Below are 10,588 nucleotides of genomic sequence, written 5' to 3'. Positions count from 1 at the left end.
GCAGATTTACAGTTTCATTGTTTTTAATAGTATTTTTTATTTTATTTTTTACTTTTTTAATGTTTATTTATTTTGAGAGAGAGAGAGAGACAGCATGAGCTGGGGAGGGGCAGAGAATGAGAGGGAGAGAGAGATCCCAAGCAAGATCCATGGGGTCATTGCAGAGCCCAATGCAGAGCTCAATCCCATGAACTGTGAAATCATGACCTGAGCTGAAACTAAGAGTTGGATGCTTAACCAACTGAGCCACCCAGCTACTCTTCTAATAATATTTTTTAACATGCACAGGTTAAGAAGAAAATCTTTTAATATATCATTTTTCTTCACTGGAACAAAAAAGAAAAATGTCTAAAGCAAAGGAAAAGGATGCTGAAAGCCATCTATCAGCGGCAGGTAGACTAACGTCCTCCCACCCCCTAGATGTTCACATCCTAATCTCAGGACCCTGTGAATATGTTAGGTCACAAAGCAAAAAGTTGCAGATAGAATTAAGATTGCAATCAGCTGACTTTTTAAAATATTTATTTATTTTTATTTTCAGAGAGAGAGAGACAAAGACAGAGACAGTGAATGAGCAGGGGAAAGGCAGAGAGAGAATCCCAAGCAGGCACTGCACTGTCAGCACAGAGCCCCACGTGGGGCTCCATCTCACAAACCTGTGAGATCATGACCTGAGCCAATATCAAGAGTCAGACACTTAACTGACTGAGCCACCCAGGTGCCCACAATCAGCTGACTTTAAAATAACAAGATTATTCTGGATTATCTAGATAACAAGAAGGAAGCAGAAAGGGGAGGACAAAAGACATGGCAGCATAAGAAAGACTTGGCCACCTGAAACGAATATAACACTATATGTTAGCTACACTGGAATTAAGATAAAATAAAATTAAAATTAAAAAAAGAAAGAACTTGGCCAGATGTTGCTGGCTTTGAAAACAGAAGAAAGGGCCACAAGGCCTCTGGAAGCTTAAAGAGTCAAACAGATTCTCCCCTAGAGCTTCCAAAAAGGACACAACCCTACCAACACCTTGATTTTAGCCCATGGGATCCATTTCAGACTTCTGATATCTAGAACTATAAGGTAATAAGTGTTGTTTTAAGCCACTAAGCTTGTGGTTACTTATTAAAGCAGTAACTAGAAACTAATACACACCCTGATATTAATTACCAAACTGTTTTCTGTAGCAAGAGGTTCAGGAACAACACCTGAAAATAACAATGTCGGCTATACTGAAGAATAATAACTGATACAGAGATCTAGACTTCTGCTTCTGGGCATGATGGCACAGCAAGGGCCATAAATACCCTCCCAACAGAAACAACCAAGCAGTCAGACAAAATGCATGAAATGACAGTTTTCAGACCCTACGTATCAGTTAATGAAGGACAACAATCCCGAAGATATGGGAAACAAACAAGGTGAGCCCTATGACTGCCCCAATTTACTACCAGGAGAGAGTAAGACCACAGTGCAGGCAGGGGAAACTGACAGAGCCTGATGGACTGTCTGGGTTGTTGAGACAGAGTTGAGAGTCTAAGGAAACCAACGTAGTTGACAGTTCATAGGACAGAGTACCAGAAATGACAGCCCTGCACAGAGAACACTGGAGAATCACAGAGGGTGTCCACTGAATACCAGCAAAATCCTGATAAGCACATGTATGTGAAGTAACTACCTAAGGCTGGGGAAAAGACATCCAAAAGGATTAGAAGGACCAGCACCTGGTGCTCACACAGAGCCACTTATGGTGCCTGTTCCCACCAGTCAAACTGGAAAAACCTATAATTCATGAGATATGGACTAGAGTACTCATTAAAGTCTTGCCTCAGCTGTGGGGAATTTTCAGTCCTAGACTAAGCACTGCTCCAAACCCACCTAACAAATCTGAAAAGCAAGACCCAAAAAAGATCAAGCTGTTCCGAAGTAACTTAATTGCATCTTAGAACAAAGCTCAAGAATAGTTCTAGGAATTCAAAAATATACCAGCCAACAACAAAATAAAATTCACAACATCTGGCATTCAATTACAGGTTAGTGAGCAAAGAGATAAGAAAACATGAACCAGGGCACCTGGGTGGCTCAGTCGGTTAAGCAACTGACTCTCGATTTTGGCTCAGGTCATGATCTCACAGTCATGAGATGGAGCCCATGTCAGGCTTCATGGGGGCGTGGAGCCTGCTTGAGATTCTCTCCCTCTGTCCCTCCCTGCCTACCACATGCACAGGCAAGAACTCTCTCAAACAACAAACAAAAACCAAAATGAAACATGAACCAATAGGAGAATAATCAATTGAAACCAATCTAGACTTGGCACAAAAGTTAGAATTAGTTAACAAAAGAGGCTTTATAAATGTGTTCCACATGTTCTAAAAGGAGAGAAATAAAACATAAAAAAGACTGAAATTATACTTCTAGAGATGAAAACGACAATGTGTGAGATGAAAAATACACTTGATGTATGTTGGCTAATTTGACAATAAATTATATTTTAAAAAAATTTTTAATAAAAAATTACAAAAAAAAATCTTAGTGGAAATCAATATAAAGAAACGAAAGAAACACCAAAAGCTGGTTCTGAGCAAAATATTAAAATTGACAAACTTCTGAACAGAATGATCAAGAAAAAAGAGAGAAGACACAAATTATATCAGGAATGAGAGAGGTGTCACCACTTCAGATTCTACAAATATTTAAAAAATACTAGAACATTATGAACAACCTTGTTGATAAATGTGACACCTTACACAAAATGGACACAGTCTTGAGAAGACTTTAATTACCAAAGCTCACTCAGAAAGAGATAACTTGAATAGTCTTAATCTTAAAAATTGAGATTATAGTTTAAAATCTCCCCACAAAGAAATTCCAAGCCCAGATGGTTTCAATTCTTAATTCTTATCACACATTACACGAAAAATACACCAACTCTATATAGACTCTTCAAAAAAATTAAAAACGAAAAAATACCTCTCAACGAATTCTATGAGGCCAGCATTACCAAAAGCAGAGACTTTGTAAGAAAACATAACACTATCTCTCATGACCATAGACATAAAAATTCTAAATGAAATATTAGACACCCCACCCCCCAAACCCAATAATACATTACAAGGATAATACATCATGATCAAGAAAGAAACTCAAGGCTGGTAATTCACCATATTAACAGCCTAAAAAAGGACCCTCAAGAGCCACAGAAAAACCATTTGAAAAATTCAACATCTATTCCTGTTAAAAACCCTCATCAAACCAGATACAAAAGAGAACTTCCTCAACCTGAGTAAGGGTATCTGAAAAAGGTGCAGCTAAAACCACACTTAATGGTGAAAGACTGAATGTTTTCCCCCTAAGATGAGGTACAAGATAGGGATGTTCACTCTTACTATCTCTGTTAAACACTGTCCTAGAGGTTTCAGCCAGTACAATCAGGCAACAAAAATAAAATGTGTCCAGACTGGAAAAGGGGAGGGAACATTGTCTTTATTTGCAAACATAATGATCTATAGAGAAAATATAATGGATTCTATAGAAAAGCTATAGAACTAAAGGTCAGTTTAGGAAGATTACAGAAGATAAGATCAATAGACAAATATCCAATTCATTTCTATATGTTAGCAAAAACAATAACAACCAAATTTAAAAAATACCATTTAGGATAATATTAAAAATATACAACAATGGAGATAAATCTGATAAAAGATATAAAAAGACTGTTACACTGAAAACTATAAAGTATTACTAAGAAAACTTAAAGACCTAAACACATAAAATTTCCCTTGTTGAGAAGACTAAATATTAATATGTCCATTCTCCTCATACACTTAACACAATCCCAATCAATATCCCAGCAGTCTTTGTTACATAAAGTGATAAGACTCACATTCTTAAGGAAATGTGAAGGACCTACAATAGGCAAAGACAACTCTGCAAAAGAACAAAGTTGGAGGACTAACACTATCTGTTTCAGTAATTATTATAAAGCTACAGTAGTGAAGACAGTGTGGTTCTGGCACCTAGATAGACAAACAGATTATTGGAACAAGAGACCAGATATAAACCAATACATGCATAGGCAACTGATCTTCAACAACTGCACTGACTATGCAGTAAGAAAAGAACAGCGTTTTCAAAAAATGGCACTAGAACTGGATATCCATATACAAAAAAGTGAACTTGGATCCATACTTTGTCCCACATGTAAAAACTAACTCAAAATGGACCATAGATCTAAATGGAGTACCTAAAACTATAAAACTTCTAGAACACAGGAGAAAATTTTTGATACCTTGAGTTAGGCAAAGATTTAGATATAATACCAAAAACATAATCTATTAAAGAACAACTTGATAAACTGGAACTTAATCGATTAAAAACTTCTCTTCAAAAGACACCTCTTAAGAGAATGAAAATACAAGCCACAGACTTGGAGGAAATCTTTGCAAACATATACCTCCGGAGGACTTACAGCCAGGATATATAAGGAATTCTCAAATCTCAATTAGAAAACCAATAATGGGGCATTTGGGTGGCTCAGTAGGTTAAGCATCTGACTTGATTTTGGCTCAAGTCGAATAATCTCACAGTTCATAAGTTCGAGCCCCACACTGGGCTCCTCACTGACAGTGCAGAGCCTGCTTTGGATTTTCTCTCTCCCTCTCTCTCTGCTCCTCCCCCACTTACGAATGCTCTCTGAAAATAAACTTAAAAAAAAAAACAAAAAACAAAAAACAGGGGCACCGACTTAGGCGTCCGACTTCAGCTCAGGCCATGATCTCACAGTTAGTGAGTTTGAACCCTACATGGGGCCCTGTGCTGACAGCTCAGAGGCTGGAGCCTGCTTCAGATTCTGTGTCTTCCCCCTCCCACTCCCCGCCCCTCCCCTGCTCTCGCTCTGTCTCTCTCTCTCCTCTCTCCCTCAAAAATAGAAATTAAAAAAAAAATAATGCAATATAGACATGGGCAAAAGATCTGAAGAGCTTCTTCACCAAAAAAGATATCTGGATGATAAATAAGCACATGAAAAGATGCTCAATATCATTATTCACTGGGGAATAACTACTTTGGAAAACAAAGGAGGTTCTTAAACATACAGCTATCATATGATCCAGACATTCCACTCGTAAGTATTTACCCAAGAGAAGCTTTATTTGTAATAGCCAAAAACTGCCAACACCACACAGTTTTATCAAAATATGATGGATAAACAAATCATGGTATATTCATACACTGGAATACTACCCAGCAATTAAAAGGAACAAACTATTGATATACATGAGAAGTTGGATGAATTTCAAAGGCACTGTGGTAAGTCAAAGAAACCAGTCTCAACATTATAGTCTCAAAACTATACATACTGTATGATTTCATTTACATGACATTCTCAGAAAGAGAAAACTATAGTGATGGAAAACACATCATTTGCCAGGGTTTAGAAGTGTGGACACAGGGTGTGACTATAATGGCAAAGCATGAGGGAGTTTTGGGGGTAATGCAACTGTTCTGCATCCTGATTGTGGTGGTAGTTACAGAAATCTATACATGTATTCATAGAATGACACACCACACACACACACACAAAATTCAGTAAAAAAAAAATTTGTTAAGGTAGCATGCATACTCCATATACACACAACACAGACATATCCCCTCCATCCTTCTCTCCTTATTATTAAGAAAAATATTTCCATGGACATTTCTGTCCAAGTTTGTGTGTGCACATATGTTTTCATCTCTTTTGGGAATATACCCAGAATTGCTGGAACATAACTCTTTACTTAGCATTTTGAGGAACTGCCAGCCTATTTTCCAAGGAAATTGTACCATCTTATATTTTCAATAGCAACATGTGACATTTTAATTTCTCCACATCTTCCCCAACACTTGTTATCATCTGTCATTTTTACTACAAGCATATTAGTAGGTGTGAAGTAGTATCTCATTTCGGTTTTGATTTGTATTATTTCCATGATGTCTAATGATACCGAGCATCTTTTCATGAGCTTATTGTTTGGAGAAATGCTTTCTCAGATCCTTTGTCCATCTTTTAATTGGGTTGTCTTTTTCTATTGAGTTGTTACGAGTTCTTTTTATGTTCTAGATACATGTCTGATGTATGTGATTTACAAAAATTTTCCCCGAGACATGTATGTCTCAGGCATGTGATTTACAAAAATTTTCCCCCATTCTGTGGGTTTTTTCACTTCTTTGACGTTGTCCTTTGAAATACAAAACTTTTTCATTTGATGATGTCTAATTTATCTACTTTTTCTTTTGTTGTTTGTGCTTTTGGTGTCTTATCCACCAGGGCAACTCAAGCACAGACTCAATGTCTGTGGCAGGCTAAATAACAGCTTCTCAAGACGTCCACATCCTCATCCCCAAAATCTGTGAATGTTACTTTATATGGCAAAAGGCATTTTGTGGATGTGATTAAACTAAGGATTTGAGACAGGGGGGTCATCTTGGATTACCCAAATGAGTCCAATGTAATCACATTGGTCTTTACAAGAGGGAGGCAGATCAGAGAGTCAGAAGGCGATATGACGATGAAAGAAGGAAGCTGGAATGAATGAAGCAGGACAGTGGAGTAATATGAGCCAAGGAATGCAAGTGACCTCTAGAAGCCCACAAAGCTGAGAACACATTCTCCACCAAAGCATCTAGAAAGAACACAGACCTGCCAATATCTTGATTTTAGAATTCTGACCTTCAGAACTATAAGTGAATAAGTTTGCATTGTTTTAAGCCACTAAAGTTGTGGTAATTTGCTACAAAAGCAATAGGAAATTAATACAGGGTTCAAGGTTTTAATTGGGGGCTGATCATATAAACACTCTCCACTCTCCACCTAGCACATTCTAGACTCCCTGAAGGAAACCAGGTATATAGCATAAACCATATGGACTTCACATCCACTTATTTCCATTTATGTAAGAAATTTCTATTCTATTCCACTTATCTATTTATATATCAATACCTTACTTTTTCCAAGTATATAATGGCTTTACGGTATATGTTTAATAACTGCCTGTGCTAATCACACCTCATAACTTTTCTTTTTCAGCATTTCCCCAGCATTCCTACATGTTTATTTTTCCATATGAACTTTAACATCAACTTTTCTAACTCTATAAAAAGTTGTGTTGGTATTTTTTAATTGCATCTGTGTTAAATTAATGTTAGCTTAGGGAGAACTGGCATCTTTATGATGTTGAGTTCTCCTACCCAAGGGCAAGGAATGTCTTTCCACTGTTCAAATCTACTTCTCTGCCTTCAAGAATGTTTTAAAGTTTTCCTCAGATTCTGCACATTTCTTGTTATTCTTAAAACCACTTTTTGTTGGTACTATTATTAATATTGATAGCTTTTGAAATATTTCAGGCACTGTAATTTCTGAAATATTTTAAAAGCTTTTAAAGGGTTTGGTAGAAAGAGAGAGAGAGAGAGAAATAAAGAAAGAAACAATGAATAAAAATACACACATTGGGGCGCCTGGGTGGCTCTGTTGGTTGGGCATCAAAGTCTTGATTTCAGTGATACATCACATTAACAAAAAAAAAGAGAAGAACCATATGATCCTGTCAATCGATGCAGAAAAGGCCTTTGACAAAATCCAGCACCCTTTCTTAATAAAAACCCTTGAGAAAGTCGGGATAGAAGGAACATACTTAAAGATCATAAAGGCCATTTATGAAAAGCCCACAGCTAACATCATCCTCAATGGGGAAAAACTGAGAGCTTTTTCCCTGAGATCAGGAACACGACAGGGATGCCCACTGTCACCGCTGCTGTTCAATATAGTGCTGGAAGTTCTAGCATCAGCAATCAGACAACAAAAGGAAATCAAAGGCATCAAAATTGGCAAAGATGAAGTCAAGCTTTCGCTTTTTGCAGATGACATGATATTATACATGGAAAATCCGATAGACTCCACCAAAAGTCTGCTAGAACTGATACATGAATTCAGCAAAGTTGCAGGATACAAAATCAATGTGCAGAAATCAGTTGCATTCTTATACACTAACAATGAAGCAACAGAAAGACGAATGAAGAAACTGATCCCATTCACAATTGCACCAAGAAGCATAAAATACCTAGGAATAAATCTAACCAAAGATGTAAAAGATCTGTATGCTGAAAACTATAGAAAGCTTATGCAGGTAATTGAAGAAGATATAAAGAAATGGAAAGACATTCCCTGCTCATGGATTGGAAGAATAAATATTGTCAAAATGTCAATACTACCCAAAGCTCTCTACACATTCAATGCAATCCCAATCAAAATTGCACCAGCATTCTTCTCGAAACTAGAACAAGCAATCCTAAAATTCATATGGAACCACAAAAGGCCCCGAATAGCCAAAGTAATTTTGAAGAAGAAGACCAAAGCAGGAGGCATCACAATCCCAGACTTTAGCCTCTACTACAAAGCTGTCATCATCAAGACAGCATGGTATTGGCATAAAAACAGACACATAGACCAATGGAATAGAATAGAAACCCCAGAACTAGACCCACAAACGTATGGCCAACTCATCTTTGACAAAGCAGGAAAGAACATCCAATGGAAAAAAGACAGTCTCTTTAACAAATGGTGCTGGGAGAACTGGACAGCAACATGCAGAAGGTTGAAACTAGACCACTTTCTCACACCATTCACAAAAATAAACTCAAAATGGATAAAGGACCTGAATGTGAGACAGGAAACCATCAAAACCTTAGAGGAGAAAGCAGGAAAAGACCTCTCTGACCTCAGCCGTAGCAATCTCTTACTTGGCACATCCCCAAAGGCAAGGGAATTAAAAGCAAAAGTGAATTACTGGGACCTTATGAAGATAAAAAGCTTCTGCACAGCAAAGGAAACAACCAACAAAACTAAAAGGCAACCAACGGAATGGGAAAAGATATTTGCAAATGACACATCGGACAAAGGGCTAGTATCCAAAATCTATAAAGAGCTCATCAAACTCCACACCCGAAAAACAAATAACCCAGTGAAGAAATGGGCAGAAAACATGAATAGACACTTCTCTAAAGAAGACATCCGGATGGCCAACAGGCACATGAAAAGATGTTCAACGTCGCTCCTTATCAGGGAAATACAAATCAAAACCACACTCAGATACCACCTCACGCCAGTCAGAGTGGCCAAAATGAACAAATCAGGAGACTATAGATGCTGGAGAGGATGTGGAGAAACAGGAACCCTCTTGCACTGTTGGTGGGAATGCAAATTGGTGCAGCCGCTCTGGAAAGCAGTGTGGAGGTTCCTCAGAAAATTAAAAATAGACCTACCCTATGACCCAGCAATAGCACTGCTAGGAATTTATCCAAGGGATACAGGAGTACTGATGCATAGGGGCACCTGTACCCCAATGTTTATAGCGGCACTCTCAACAATAGCCAAATTATGGAAAGAGCCTAAATGTCCATCAACTGATGAATGGATAAAGAAATTGTGGTTTATATACACAATGGAATACTACGTGGCAATGAGAAAAAATGAAATATGGCCTTTTGTAGCAACATGGATGGAACTGGAGAGTGTGATGCTAAGTGAAATAAGCCATACAGAGAAAGACAGATACCATATGGTTTCACTCTTATGTGGATCCTGAGAAACATAACAGAAACCCATGGGGGAGGGGAAGGAAAAAAAAAAAAAAGAGGTTAGAGTGGGAGAGAGCCAAAGCATTAGAGACTGTTAAAAACTGAGAACAAACTGAGGGTTGATGGGGGGTGGGAGGGAGGGCAGGGTGGGTGATGGGTATTGAGGAGGGCACCTTTTGGGATGAGCACTGGGTGTTGTATGGAAACCAATTTGACAGTAAATTTCATATATTAAAAAAAAAAAAAAAAAAAAAAAAAAAAAGTCTTGATTTCACCTCAGATGGTCATGATCTCACAGTCATGAGATCCAGCCCCAAGTCGGGCTCTGCACCAGCAGCATGAAGCCTGCTGGGGACTTTCTCTCTCTCTCTCTCTGTCTGCCCCTTTCCCCCACGCATGCACTCTTTCTCTCTCTCAAATTAAAAAAAAAAAAATTATACATCAACTAGAGGGAACAAATGTGAATGTCTGTGGGAGTTAGCAGCCCAAGCTCAATGGGCATCCATGAACAGGTTTCTAGAGGGAAGAGAAACATGGGTTAATTGACCAAGAGAGTTGAGTGGAATGAGTTAAAATAATTGCTTCTGTAATTCAAACAGCCAAAATCAACAGCTTAAAGTAAAAAAAAAAAAAAAAAAACACATAAAATTTGAACTGATAAAGTATAACATCTATCCCTAATAACTCTTAAGACTAAAACTCTTAAAAATACAAGAAATTTTCTATTATCAAGAACATCTAATTCCAACCAACTGCCAGAATCAAACTTCACAATGAAACACTGAAGGTATTTCCCTAATGAAGACCAAAAAAACATAAGTAGGCCCACTTTTTCACCACTCTTTTTTTTTAACGTTTATTTATTTTTGAGACAGAGAGAGACAGAGCATGAACGGGGGAGGGTCAGAGAGAGGGAGACACAGAATCGGAAGCAGGCTCCAGGCTCTGAGCCATCAGCCCAGAGCCCGACGCGGG

General features: G+C 37.9%; 1 protein-coding gene across 1 annotated transcript in view; it reads right to left on the bottom strand.

Moving 5' to 3' along the window:
* Positions 1 to 10,588, bottom strand: part of TMEM131 (transmembrane protein 131) — a 237,656-nt gene that overhangs the window by 214,694 nt on the left and 12,374 nt on the right. The gene's annotated exons all lie outside the window — the stretch shown is intronic.

This window comes from Panthera leo, chromosome A3 (assembly GCF_018350215.1).
Source record: "Panthera leo isolate Ple1 chromosome A3, P.leo_Ple1_pat1.1, whole genome shotgun sequence".
NCBI lineage: Eukaryota > Metazoa > Chordata > Mammalia > Carnivora > Felidae > Panthera > Panthera leo.
This window is presented reverse-complemented; position numbering and strand designations above follow the sequence as displayed.